The sequence below is a fragment of the Triticum aestivum genome, chromosome 4B, assembly GCF_018294505.1.
Source record: "Triticum aestivum cultivar Chinese Spring chromosome 4B, IWGSC CS RefSeq v2.1, whole genome shotgun sequence".
NCBI classification, from domain to species: Eukaryota; Viridiplantae; Streptophyta; class Magnoliopsida; order Poales; family Poaceae; genus Triticum; species Triticum aestivum.
The window spans coordinates 40327516-40343029 of record NC_057804.1 but is presented as its reverse complement, the minus strand read 5'-3'; positions in this window follow the sequence as shown (position 1 = coordinate 40343029).

Genomic DNA, 15514 nt, shown 5'->3' with positions numbered 1-15514 from the left:
CGGCCTGCCCAGGACGAAAAGCCCATTTTCTATCATGATTTTTTTCATTGAAGTAGGAGCCCACCACATCTATGATGATACCGGGTTTTGTCACAATTATCGTCATAGAAGTGTCATATGTATGACAGGAAAAAAATTCGTTCGGCCCAAAATGTCACGGATGTGTCTTTTTTTGTAGTGACTAGTTCGGCGAAGAGATGGTGATACAAGTGCAATATGGATGGTAGATAAAGGTATTTGTAATCTGAAATTATAAAAACAGCAAGGTAACAAGCGATAAAAGTGAGCGTAAACGGTATTGCAATGATAGGAAACAAGGCCTAGGGTTCATACTTTCACTAGTGCAAGTTCTCTCAACAATAATAACATAGATAGATCATATAACAATCCCTCAACATGCAACAAAGAGTCACTCAAAAGCCTCTAATAGCGGAGAACGAATGAAGAGATTATGGTAGGGTACGAAACCACCTCAAAGTTATTCTTTTGGATCAATCTATTCAAGAGTTTGTACTAGAATAACACCTTAAGACACAAATCAACCAAAACCCTAATGTCACCTAGATACTCCATTGTCACCTCAAGTATCCGTGGGCATGATTATACGATATGCATCACACAATCTCAGATTCATCTATTCAACCAACACAAATTACTTCAAAGAGTGCCCCAAAGTTTCTACCAGAGGGTCAAGAATGTGTGCCAACCCCTATGCATAGGTTCATGGGCAGAACCCGCAAGTTGGTCACCAAAACATACATCAAGAGGCACATGATATCCCATTGTCACCACAGATAAGCACGGCAAGACATACATCAAGTGTTCTCATAAAAGACTCAATCCGATAAGATAACTTCAAAGGGGAAAACTCAATTCAACACAAGAGAGTAGAGGGGGAGAAACATCATAAGATCCAACTATAATAGCAAAGCTCGTGATACATCAAGATCGTGCCATAGAGGGAACACGAGAGAGAACACGAGAGAGAGAGAGATCAAACACATAGCTACTGGTACATACCCTCAGCCTCGAGGGTGAACTACTCCCTCCTCGTCATGGAGAACGCCGGGATGATGAAGATGGCCACCGATGAAGGATCCCCCCTCCGGCAGGGTGCCGGGAAGGGCTCCCGAGAGGTTTTTTGTGGCTGCAGAGGCTTACGGCGGGGTAACTCCCGATCCATCTTCTCCGTGGATGTTTTTAGGGTACGTGGGACTATATAGGCAAAAGAAGTCGGTCGGGAGGTGCTCGAGGGGTCGACGAGACAGGGGGGCGCCTAGTAGGGGGGGCCCTCCTATCTCGTGGGCTCCTCGAGGATCTTCTGACTTCATCTCCAAGCCTCCAGGATGATAATCTTCCAAAAAATCACGATGCCGAAGGTTTCATTCCGTTTGGACTCCGTTTGATATTCCTTTTCTTCGAAATACTGAAACAGGTAATAAAACAGCAATATGGGCTGGGCCTCCGGTTAATAGGTTAGTCCCAAAAGTAATATAAAAGTGTATAATAAAGCCCATAATCATTCAAAACAGATAATAAAATAGCATGGAACAATCAAAAATTATAATTACGTTGGAGACGTATCAGGTTACCACTGTGAAGAAATCATATTTTGGGTCTCATACCCATCTCCTTCGATGCATTATATATCACTTTACGTGATAGACCCTTAGTAAAAGGATCTGCCAGATTTTTAGATGTTTGGATATAATCCAATGCAATAACTCCGAAGTTTCTCATTTTCCTGGCAGACTTTAACCTTCTCTGAACATGTCTTGATGACTTCATGTTATCCTTTGAGTTGCTCACTTTTGCGATCATAGTTTGGTTATAACAGTTCATATGGATACCCGATACAGGTTTCTCAACTACCGGCAAGTCATTCAAGAGCCGACGAAGCCAATCAGCGTCGACCGTAGCTGTATCAGTGGTGTGAGTTCTGCTTCCATTGTTGACCTCGTTAAGATGGTCTGCTTGCAAGACTTCCAAGAAACCGCGCCACCTCCATGAGTGGATACATATCCGCTCGTGGCTTTTATCTCATCAGCATATGAGATCTAGTTTGAGTCACTATACCCTTTCAGTACCTTTGGGTACCCAGTGTAGCGAATTCCATAACTCACAGTGCCTTTCAAGTAACGCATAACTCTCTCTAGAGCTTTCCAATGCACATCTCCTGGCTTTGAGACAAACCAACTCAGTTTGCTAACAACAAAAGAGATGTCAGGTCTTGTAGTACTGGCTAAGTACGTAAGCAAGCCAAAAATCTGAGAATATTTCAATTGATCTCTAGCAATTCTTCGACTCTTTCGAAGCAGCATGCTGGCATCATATGGTGTTGGAGAGGGCTTGCAGTCATTTTAGCCAAAGCAACTCAAGATATTTTCTACATAGTGAGATTGAAGAAGTGTAATCCCACCATCATCATCTCTCAACAACTTGATGTTCAGAATGACATCAGCCACTCCTAAATCCTTCATCTCAAAACAACGAGATAGGAAATCCTTGGCCTCCTTAATAACATTACGAATTGTTCCAAAAATCAGTATGTCATCAACATACAAGCAAAGGATAACTCCCTCGCCCCCACCATGGTGATAGTACACACATTTATCAGCTTCATTTACAACAAAACCTGCAGCTGTTAAAGTTCTTTCAAACTTCCCATGCCACTGCTTAGGTGCTTGCTTAAGTCCTTACAAAGACTTTAGCAACTTGCACACTTTTCCTTCCTGAACATCTACTACAAACCCATCCGGTTGTTTCATGTAAATTTCCTCATCCAACTCTCCATTTAGGAAAGCAGTCTTAACGTCCATTTGATGAACGAGAAGACCATGTGAGGCAGCTAGTGAAAGAAGTACTCGAACAGTGGTCATTTGAGCCACATGTGAGTAAGTATGAAAAAGGTCTTCACCTTCCTTTTGTGTATAACCCTTAGCCACGATTCGTGCCTTGTACTTCTCAATAGTACCATCAGGCCTAAGCTTCTTCTTGAATACCCATTTCCACCCTATAGGTTTGCACCCATAAGGACGATCAGTTATATCCCATGTTTCATTTGCCAAGATAGAATTCATCTCACTAAGGACTGCTTCCTTCTAGTAGTCAGCATCTTCAGATGCATAGGCCTCTAAAATAGAACTAGGAGTGTCATTTATGAGATACACAAGAAAATCATCACCAAAAGACTTTCTAGTCCTTTGTCTCTTGCTCCTAATTGGAACTTTATTGTTCTCCTCCACATAATTTTCAAAGTGTTCCATCGAAATGGCAGGTTCCGTAATTGCAGCTATTCCTGATTCAAGGAACTAGGCATCTCATGATTTGATGAGCTCGCCATATCCTTCACAGGAAAGATATCTTCAAAGAAAGTCGCATCATTCAACTCCATGATTGTACAGACATGCATGTCAGATACCTCGGAGTTTACAACCAAGAATCTATAGCCAATGCTATGAAAAGCATATCCCAGGAAAACACAATCCATCGTTCTTGGTCCCAGCTTGCGCTTCTTCGCAATTGGCACATTGACTTTCACCAAACAATTCCAGGTTCGTAGATAAGAGAGCTTTAACCTTTTCTTCTTCCATTCCTCGAATGGAGTTATCTCTTTGTTCTTTGTGGGAACTAGGTTAAGGACAAGACATGCAGTCAATATCTCCCCCCACCATGCCTTGGAGAGACCCGATGTGTCTAACATGGCGTTAACCAAATCAGTTAGAGTACGGTTCTTTCTTTCGGCTACCCCATTTGATTGAAGTGAATAGGAAGGCATCCTCTCATGGATTATACCATGTTCCACACAAAAGGAATCAAATTCATTTGAGAAATACTCTCCACCACGATCAGACCTAAGCCTCTTGATCTTCCGATCAAGTTGGTTTTCTGCTTCAGCTTTATAGATCTTAAAATAGTTCAAAGCCTCATCCTTAGATTTCAGAAGATACACATGGCAGTATCTAGTGGAGTCATCAATTAACATCATAAAATATTTCTTTCCACCTTTTGTCAAAATACCATTCATTTCACAAAGATCTGAATGTATGAGTTCTAGTGGTGCAAGATTTCTCGTTTCCGCAGTCGTGTGAGACTTACGAGGTTTCTTAGCTTGCACACAAACTTGACACTTAAATCCCTTGCCATTGGTGAAATTAGGGATTAAGTTCAATTTGGCTAGTCGCGACATGCAACCAAAGTTAACATGACAGAGACGCGAATGCCATACATTTGATTCACTATTGTTGCAAACATGATTAACAACTTTATTGCAAACATCTGACAAGGATAAACGGAACAGGCCTCCTGACTCATAGCATTTACCAACAAAGGTTCTATACTTAGATATTACAAATTTATTCGACTCAAAGACAAGCTTGTAGCCATCTTTACACAAAAGAGATCCGCTAACAAGATTTTTATTGACATAGGGGACATAATGCACGTTCTTCAGCTGCACGATCTTCTCCAAAGTAAACTCCAGATCGACCGTGCCAACACTATGAACAGAAGCACTTGAACCATTGCCCATTAGCACGGTTGAAGTCCATGCGGTCTGATAAGATGAAAACATGGAAATATCACCGCATACAGGCACATTAGCGCCCGTGTTAATCAGCCAATCAGGAGAATGACATACTGAAAGAATAGTGGGAAATATACCGTACCCAGCATCCTTCATGTTAGTGTCACCAATGACAACACTAGCGGTCTTGTTGCCTTTCCCAAGATGATGCTTGTCATAACGATTAGGGAAACTAGGAGCCTAATGGTCAGGATCTCCACACACATGACAAACACCTTTCTTCTTGTCATTCTTCTTCTTGAAGTTGGTGTGCTGTACATCCTTGTTCTTCCCATCAAACTTTGCTTTACCATCAAACTTGCCCTTGTTCTTGAACTTGTGGGGCTGGAAGTTTTTCTTCTGTACCAGATTGGCACTAGATCCTCCCTCAATACCTCGAGCACGTGTGTCCTTTGCTCTCGCCTTTTCTTCCACATCAAGAGTACCAATAAGATCCGGAACGGAAAACTCCTGCCTCTTATGCTTTAGTAAGGTAGAAAAGTTCCTCCATGCAGGAGGAAGCTTAGTGATGATGCCTCCGGCAACAAACTTGTCCGGTAGCATACAATTGAAGTGCTCAAGTTCTCTAGCAAACGACTGTATCTCATGAGCTTGCTCAACCACGGAGCGCTCTTTAGTCATCTTGTAGTCATAGAATTGTTCCATGATGTACAACTCAGTGCTGGCATCTAAGACCCTAAACTTGGCCTCGAGTGCATCCCACATATCTTTTCCATTACCAATTGACGCATAAGCATCAACTATGTTCTCTCCAAGAACACTCAAGAGAGCAGCCTTAAACAGGGTATCCATTTTCTGAAAAGCTTGTTACTGTTGAGCATCATAATCTCCTTCAGTTTTGCCAAGAGTGGCATCATAGCAACTCATGGTTGGGAACCATAAGACTGCTCTCACGCGCCACCTCTTATAGTGGATACCCTCAAACATAGGAGGTCTCATGGAAGCAGCAAAACCACTCGGGGTAAATTGCCTATAATAAGGTTTTTGGATTGTTGGAAATATGAGCAATTTATCATATGATTTTATTAACAAAAATAGTGGATAAAACATGACTATTTTAGTAGAGATGAAACAAGTCATGTAATCTAAAAATGAGATAGCAAATGGCATGTGCACATATGAACTAGAAGAGAACATGTGTAGAACAGAGGCAAGAACCAGAAACGCTAGAGCAAGAAACTGAGGCAACATATTAAACAGAGAGAACATGAAGACATACAGAATAGCAGCAGAAGCATCGGTATTGGGGTCAGTGTCCTCACCATCCATATCGTCGAAGAGGTTGTCAATGTCGGGGAAGAAGTTGTAGTCAGGGAAGTAGTTGTCGTAGTCCGCGGCGTCCGTGATGAAGAAATCAGTACTCGCGCGGAGCGCTCCCCAAAAACCTTATCACCCTTCTCCCGTACATGACTCAAAGAGGTGCGGTTTCGGAGGCCTACTGTCCCGACCCGCGGTGCACGCCGCAAGCCGGGATGGGGAAGATTGTAGTGGCAGCATAGTGCTCAGGAACTTGGTGGCGAGAGTGAGATAATCTTCTGGTGTGTCTCTATGGAGAAGGAGACGAAACGAACAGGCAGCAACCGAAGGGTGCAACGTTCATATTCAATATCCACTACAACAAAAATTTTAGCTTCCGAGTGACCTTTCGTACCCGTCGTGCATGGCAAAAATTTAGACATCGGCTCGGCTCATTCCCACGTCACGTCGTGGCAAGGCTGCCTGATGACCCACAAGTATAGGGGTTCTATCATAGTCCATTCGATAAGTAAGAGTGTCGAACCCAACGGGGAGCAGAAGGAAATGATAAACCATTTTCAGTAAGGTATTCTCTGCAAGCACTGAAATTATCTATAACAGATAGTTTTGTGATAAGGTAATTCATAACGGGTAACAAGTAACAAAAGTAAACGAGGTGCAGCAAGGTGGCCCAATATTTTTTGTAGCAAAGGACAAGCCTGGACAAACTCTTATATAAAGCAAAGCGCTCCCGAGGACACATGGGAATTATTGTCAAGCTAGTTTTCATCATGCTCATATGATTCGCGTTTGTTACTTTCATAATTTGATATGTGGGTGGACCGGTGCTTGTGTACTGCCCTTCCTTGGACAAGCATCCCACTTGTGATTAACCCCTCTCGCAAGCATCCACAACTTCGAGTGAATAATTAAGGTAAACCTAACCATAGCATGAAACATATGGATCCAAACCAGCCCCTTACGAAGCAACGCATAAACTAGGGTTTAAGCTTCTGTCACTCTAGCAACCCATCATCTACTTATTACTTCCCAATGCCTTCCCCTAGGCCCAAACAGTGGTGAAGTGTCTGTTGGGGAATGATGTAATTTCAAAAATTTCCTACGATCATGCAAGATCTATCTATGTGATGCACAGCAACGAGAGGGGAGAGTGTGTCCATGTACCCTCGTAGACCGAAAGTGGAAGCGTTTAGTTAACGCGGTTGATGTAGTCGAATGTCTTTGCGATCCAACTGATCCAAGCACCGAACATACGGCACCTCCGCGTTCAGCACATGTTCAGCTTGGGGACGTCCCTTGTACTCTTGATCTAGTTGAGGCCGAGGGAGAGTTTTGTCAGCACGACGGTGTGGTGGCGGTGATGATGAAGTTACCGGTGCAGGGCTTCGCCTAAGCACTACGACGATATGACCGAGGTGTGTAACTGTGAAGGGGGGCACCGCACACGGCTAAAACAATTGTCAACTTGTGTGTCTAAGGGGTGCCCCCCTGCCCCGTATATAAAGGAGTGGAGGAGGGGGAGGGCCGACCCTCTATGGCGTGCCCAAGGAGGGAGTCCTACTCCCAGCGGGAGTAGGATTCCCCCTTCCCAAGTTGGAGTAGGAGAGGAAGGAAGGGGAGAGAGAGGGAAGGAAAGGGGGGGCCGGCCCCCCACCCAATTCGGATTGGGCTTGGGGGTGGGGGCGCCCTCCACCTGGCCCCCTCCTCCTCTCTCCCACTAAGGCCCAATAAGGCACATACACTCCCCGGGGGTTCCGGTAACCCCGGGTACTCCGGTAAATGCCTAAACTCATTCAGAACCATTCCGATGTCCAAACATAGTCACCCAATATATCAATCTTTATGTCTCGGCCATTTCGAGACTCCTCGTCATGTCCGTGACATCCAGGACTCCGACTACCTTCGGTACATCAAAACACATAAACTCATAATACCAATCATCATCGAACGTTAAGCGTGCGGACCCTACGGGTTCGAGAACTATGTAGGCATGACCGAGACATGTCTCCGGTCAATAACCAATAGTGGAACCTGGATGCTCGTATTGGTTCCTACATATTCTACGAAGATCTTTATCGGTCAAACCGCATAACAACATAGGTTGTTCCCTTTGTCATTGGTATGTTACTTGCCCGAGATTCAATTGTCGGTATCTCAATACCTAGTTCAATCTCGTTACCGGCAAGTCTCTTTACTCGTTCCGTAATACTTCATCCCGCAACTTGTTGGAAATATGCCCTAGAGGCAATAATAAAAGGATTATTATTATATTTCTTTGTTCATGATAGTTGTCTTTTATTCATGCTATAATTGTATTATCCGGAAATCGTAATACACGTGTGAATACTTAGACCACAACATGTCCCTAGTGAGCCTCTAGTTGACTAGCTCGTTGATCAACAGATAGTCATGGTTTCCTGACTATGGACATTGGATGTCGTTGATAACGCGATCACATCATTAGGAGAATGATGTGATGGACAAGACCCAATCCTAAGCATAGCACAAAGATCGTGTAGTTCGTTTGCTAGAGCTTTTCCAATGTCAAGTATCTCCTTAGACCATGAGATCGTGTAACTCTCGGATACCGTAGGAGTGCTTTGGGTGTACCAAACGTCACAACGTAACTGGGTGACTATAAAGGTGCACTACAGGTATCTCCGAAAGTGTCTGTTGGGTTGACACGGATCAAGACTGGGATTTGTCACTCCGTATTACAGAGAGGTATCACTGGGCCCACTCGGTAGTGCATCATCATAATGAGCTCAAAGTGACCAAGTGTCTGGTCACAGGATCATGCATTATGGTACGAGTAAAGTGACTTGCCGGCAACGAGATTAAATGAGGTATTGGGATACCGACGATCGAATCTCGGGCAAGTAACATACCGTTTGACAAAGGGAATTGTATGCGGGGTTGCTTGAATCCTCGACATCGTGGTTCATCCGATGAGATCAACGAGGAGTATGTGGGAGCCAACATGGGTATCTAGATCCCGTTGTTGGTTATTTACCGGAGAGCCGTCTCGGTCATGTCTGCATGTCTCCCGAACCCGTAGGGTCTACACACTTAAGGTTCGGTGACGCTAGGGTTGTATGAATATGAGTATGCAGCAAACCGAATGTTGTTCGGAGTCCCGGATGAGATCCCGGACGTCATGAGGAGTTCCGGAATGGTCCGGAGATAAAGAATTATATATAGGAAGTGATGTTTCGGCTATCGGGAAAGTTTCGGGGTCACCCGGTATTGTAGCGGGACCACCGGAAGGGTCCCGGGGGTCCACCGGGTGGGGCCACCTATCCTGGAGGGCCCCGTGGGCTGAAGTGGGAGGGGAACCAGCCCCTAGTGGGCTGGTGTGCCCCTCCTTGCCCCCCCCTGCGCCTAGGGTTGGAAACCCTAGGGTGGGGGGGCGCACCACTTGCCTTGGGGGGCACTCCACCCCCCTGGCCGCCGCCCCCTTGGGACATTCCCATCTCCAAGGCCAGCGCCCCCCCTAGGGGCCTATATAAAGGAGGGGGAAGGGAGGGCAGCCGCACCCTGAGTCTTGGCGCCTCCCTCCCCTTGCTACACCTCTTCCTCCTCCCGCAGTTGCTTGGCGAAGCCCTGCCGGAGTCCTGCTGCATCCACCACCACGCCGTCGTGCTGCTGGATCTTCATCAACCTCTCCTTCCCCCTTGCTGGATCAAGACGGAGGAGATGTCACGCTGACCGTACGTGTGTTGAATGCAGAGGTGCCGTCCGTTCGGCGCTAGGATCTCCGGTGATAGGATCACGACAAGAACGACTACCTCAACCCCGTTCTCTTGAACGCTTCCGCACGCGATTTACAAGTGGTATGTAGATGCATCTCTCTCTCTTGTTGCTAGATGAACTCATAGATTGATCTTGGTGAACGTAGGAATTTTTTTATTTTATGCAACGTTACCCAACAGTGGTATCAGAGCCAGGTTTATGCGTAGTTCTCTATTGCACGAGTAGAACATAAATCTGTTGTGGGCATAAATCTTGTGAACTTGCTTGCCACTACTAATCTTTTCTTGCTTCAGTGGTATTGTTGGATGAAGTGGCCCGGACCGACCTTACACGTACGCTTACGTGAGACAGGTTCCACCGACTGACATGCACTAGTTGCATAAGGTGGCTAGCGGGTGGCTGTCTCTCCTACTTTAGTTGGAGCGGATTTGATGAAAAGGGTCCTTATGAAGGGTAAATAGAAGTTGACAAAATCACGTTGTGGTTATTCGTAGGTAAGAAAACGTTCTTGCTAGAACCCAATTGCAGCCACGTAAAAGATGCAACAACAATTAGAGGACGTCTAACTTATTTTTGCAGCAATTGTCATGTGATGTGATATGGCCAGAACTTGTGATGAATGATGAATGATATATTGTGATGTATGAGATCATGTTCTTGTAATAGGAATCACGACTTGCATATCAATGAGTATGACAACCGGCAGGAGCCATAGGAGTTGTCTTAATTATTGTATGACCCGCGTGTCAATAATTTAACGCCATGTAATTACTTTACTTTACTGCTAAGCCGTTAGCTATAGTAGTAGAAGTAATAGTTGGCGAGCAACTTCATGGAGGCACGATGATGGAGATCATGGTGTCATGTCGGTGACGAAGATGATCATGGAGCCCCGAAGATGGAGATCAAAGGAGCTATATGATATTGGCCATATCATGTCACTACTTTATATAATTGCATGTGATGCTTATTATGTTTTATGCATCTTGTTTACTTAGAACGGTGGTAGTAAATAAGATGATCCCTTATAATAATTTCAAGAAAGTGTTCCTCCTAACTGTGCACCATTGCTAAAGTTCGTCGTTTTGAAGCACCACGTGATGATCGGGTGTGATAGATCCTTATGTTCACATACAACGGGTGTAAGACAGTTTTACACATGCATAAACACTTAGTGTTAACTTGACGAGCCTAGCATGTACAGACATGGCCTCGGAACACAAGAGACCGAAAGGTCGAACATGAGTCGTATGGAAGATACGATCAACATGGAGATGTTCACCGATGATGACTAGTCCGTCTCACGTGATGATCAGACACGGCCTAGTCGACTCGGATCGTGTAACACTTAGATGACTAGAGGGATGTCAATCTGAGTGGGAGTTCATTAAATAATTTGATTAGATGAACTTAATTATCATGAACTTAGTCTAAAATCTTTGCAAAATATGTCTTGTAGATCAAATGGCCAACGCTCATGTCAACATGAACTTCAACGAGTTCCTAGAGAAAACCAAGCTGAAAGATGATGGCAGCAACTATTCGGACTGGGTCCGAAACCTGAGGATCATCCTCATAGCAGCCAAGAAAGCATATGTCCTAGAAGGACCGCTAGGTGAAGCACCCATCCTAGAGAACCAAGACGTTATGAACGCTTGGCAGTCACGTGCTGATGATTACTCCCTCGTTCAGTGTGGCATGCTTTACAGCTTAGAACTGGGGCTCCAAAAGCGTTTTGAGCAACACGGAGCATATGAGATGTTCGAGGAGCTGAAAATGGTTTTTCAAGCTCATGCCCGGGTCGAGAGATATGAAGTATCCGACAAGTTCTATAGTTGTAAGATGGAGGAAAGTAGTTCTGTCAGTGAGCACATACTCAAAATGTCTGGGTTGCACAACCGCCTGTCCCAGCTGGAGATCAACCTCCCGGACGAGGCGGTCATTGAAAAAATCCTTCAGTCGCTCCAACCGAGCTACAAGAGCTTTGTGATGAACTACAATATGCAGGGGATGGTGAAGACCATTCCTGGAGTATTCTCAATGCTGAAGACAGCAGAGGTTGAAATCAAGAAAGAACATCAAGTGCTGATGGTCAATAAGACCACTAAGTTCAAGAAGGGCAAGGGTAAGAAGAACTTCAAGAAGGACGGCAAAGATGTTGCCGCACCCGGTAAGCCAGTTGCTGGGAAGAAGTCAAAGAATGGACCCCAAGCCTGAGACTGGGTGCTTTTATTGCAAAGGGAAGGGTCACTGGAAGCGGAACTGCCCCAAATACTTAGCGGACAAGAAGGCCGGCAACACTAAAGGTATATGTGATATACATGTAATTGATGTGTACCTTACCAATACTCGTAGTAACTCATGGGTATTTGATACCGGTGTCGTTGCTCATATTTGTAACTCACAGCAGGAGCTACGGAATAAGCGGAGACTGGTGAAGGATGAGGTGATGATGCGCGTCGGGAATGGTTCCAAGGTCGATGTGATCGCCGTCGGCATGCTACCTCTACATTTACCCACGGGATTAGTTTTAAACCTCAATAATTGTTATTTAGTGCCAAGTCTGAGCATGAACATTGTATCTGGATCTCGTTTAATGCGAGATGGCTACTCATTTAAATCCGAGAATAATGGTTGTTCTATTTATATGAGAGATATGTTTTATGGTCATGCCTCGATGGTCAATGGTTTATTCTGAATGAATCTCGAACGTAATGTTACACATATTCATAGTGTGAATACCAAAAGATGGAAAGTTGATAACGATAGTCCCACATACTTGTGGCACTGCCGCCTTGGTCACATTGGTGTCAAGCGCATGAAGAAGCTCCATGCTAATGGACTTTTAGAGTCTCTTGATTATGAATCATTTGACACATGCGAACCATGCCTCATGGGCAAAATGACTAAGACTCCGTTCTCTGGAACAATGGAGCGAGCAACCAACTTATTGGAAATCATACATACTGATGTGTGTGGTCCAATGAGCGTTGAGGCTCGCGGAGGATATCGTTATGTTCTCACTCTCACTGATGACTTAAGTAGATATGGGTATGTCTACTTGATGAAACACAAGTCTGAGACCTTTGAAAAGTTCAAGGAATTTCAGAATGAAGTAGAGAATCAACGTGACCGAAAGATAAAATTCTTACGATCGGATCGTGGAGGAGAATATTTAAGTCACAAATTTGGTACGCACTTAAGGAAATGTGGAATCGTTTCACAACTCATGCCGCCTGGAACACCTCAGCGTAATGGTGTGTCCGAACTTCGTAATCGCACTCTATTAGATATGGTGCGATCTATGATGTCTCTTACCGATTTACCGCTATCATTTTGGGGATACGCTCTAGAGACAGCTACATTCACTTTAAATAGGGCACCGTCTAAATCCGTTGAGACGACACCGTATGAATTATGGTTTGGGAAGAAACCTAAGCTGTCGTTTCTAAAAGTTTGGGGAAGCGATGCTTATGTCAAGAAACTTCAACCTGAAAAGCTCGAACCCAAGTCGGAAAAATGTGTCTTCATAGGATACCCTAAGGAAACCATTGGGTATACCTTCTACCTTAGATCCGAAGGCAAGATCTTTGTTGCCAAGAACAGATCCTTTCTGGAAAAAGAGTTTCTCTCGAAAGGAGTAAGTGGGAGGAAAGTAGAACTCGATGAAGTACTACCTCTTGAACCGGAAAGTAGTGCAGCTCAGGAAAATGTTCCTGTGGTGCCTACACCGACTGGAGAGGAAATTAATGATGATGATCAAGGTACTTCGGATCAAGTTGCTACTGAACTTCGTAGGTCCACGAGGACACGTTCCACACCAGAGTGGTATGGCAACCCTGTCCTGGAAATCATATTGTTAGACAACGGTGAACCTTCGAACTATGAAGAAGCGATGGCGGGCCCATATTCCAACAAATGGCTAGAAGCCATGCAGTCCGAGATAGAATCCATGTATGAAAACAAAGTATGGACTTTGACTGACTTGCCCGATGATCGACGAGCGATAGAAAACAAATGGATCTTTAAGAAGAAGACGGACGCGGATGGTAATGTCACCATCTATAAAGCTCGACTTGTTGCTAAGGGTTATCGACAAGGTCAAGGGGTTGACTACGATGAGACCTTCTCTCCCGTAGCGAAGCTTAAGTCCGTCTGAATCATGTTAGCAATTGCCGCATACTATGATTATGAGATATGGCAGATGGACGTCAAAACGACATTCCTTAACGGTTATCTTAAGGAAGAGCTGTATATGATGCAGCCGGAAGGTTTTGTCGATCCTAAGAATGCTAACAAAGTATGCAAGCTCCAGCGATCCATTTATGGGCTGGTGCAAGCATCTCGGAGTTGGAACATTCGCTTTGATGAGATGATCAAAGCGTTTGGGTTTATGCAGACTTATGGAGAAGCCTGCGTTTACAAGAAAGTGAGTGGGAGCTCTGTAGCATTTCTCATATTATATGTAGATGACATACTTTTGATGGGAAATGATATAGAATTCTTGGACAGCATTAAGGCCTACTTGAATAAGTGTTTTTCAATGAAGGACCTTGGAGAAGCTGCTTACATATTAGGCATCAAGATCTATAGGGATAGATCAAGACGCCTCATAGGTCTTTCACAAAGCACATACCTTGATAAGATTTTGAAGAACTTCAAAATGGATCAGTCCAAGAAAGGGTTATTGCCTGTATTGCAAGGTGTGAGATTGAGCTCGGCTCAATGCCCGCCCACGACAGAAGATAAAGAAGAGATGAGTGTCATCCCCTATGCCTCAGCCATAGGATCTATTATGTATGTCATGTTGTGTACCAGACCAGATGTAAACCTTGCCATAAGTTTGGTAGGTAGGTACCAAAGTAATCCCGGCAAGGAACACTTGACAGCGGTCAAGAATATCCTAAAGTACCTGAAAAGGACAAAGGACATGTTTCTCGTTTATGGAGGTGACGAAGAGCTCGTCGTAAAGGGTTACGTCGATGCTAGCTTCGACATAGATCTGGATGACTCTAAGTCACAAACCGGATACGTGTATATGTTGAATCGTGGACAAGTAAGCTGGTGCAGTTGCAAGCAGAGCATCGTGGCGGGATCTACATGTGAAGCGGAGTACATGGCAGCCTCGGAGGCAGCGCATGAAGCAATATGGATGAAGGAGTTCATCACCGACCTAGGAGTCATACCCAATGCGTCGGGGCCGATCACTCTCTTCTGTGACAACACTGGAGCTATTGCCCTTGCCAAGGAGCCCAGGTTTCACAAGAAGACCAGGCACATCAAGCATCATTTCAACTCCATCCGTGAAAATGTTCAAGATGGAGACATAGATATTTGCAAAGTACATACGGATCTGAATGTCGCAGATCCGTTGACTAAACCTCTTCCATGAGCAAAACATGATCAACACCAGAACTCTATGGGTGTTCGATTAATCACAATGTAACTAGATTATTGACTCTAGTGCAAGTGGGAGACTGTTGGAAAAATGCCCTAGAGGCAATAATAAAAGGATTATTATTATATTTCTTTGTTCATGATAGTTGTATTTTATTCATGCTATAATTGTATTATCCGAAAATCGTAATACACGTGTGAATACTTAGACCACAACATGTCCCTAGTGAGCCTCTAGTTGACTAGCTCGTTGATCAACAGATAGTCATGGTTTCCTGACTATGGACATTGGATGTCGTTGATAACGCGATCACATCATTAGGAGAATGATGTGATGGACAAGACCCAATCCTAAGCATAGCACAAAGATCGTGTAGTTCGTTTGCTAGAGCTTTTCCAATGTCAAGTATCTTTTCCTTAGACCATGAGATCGTGTAACTCCCGGATACCGTAGGAGTGCTTTGGGTGTACCAAACGTCACAACGTAACTGGGTGACTATAAAGGTGCACTACAGGTATCTC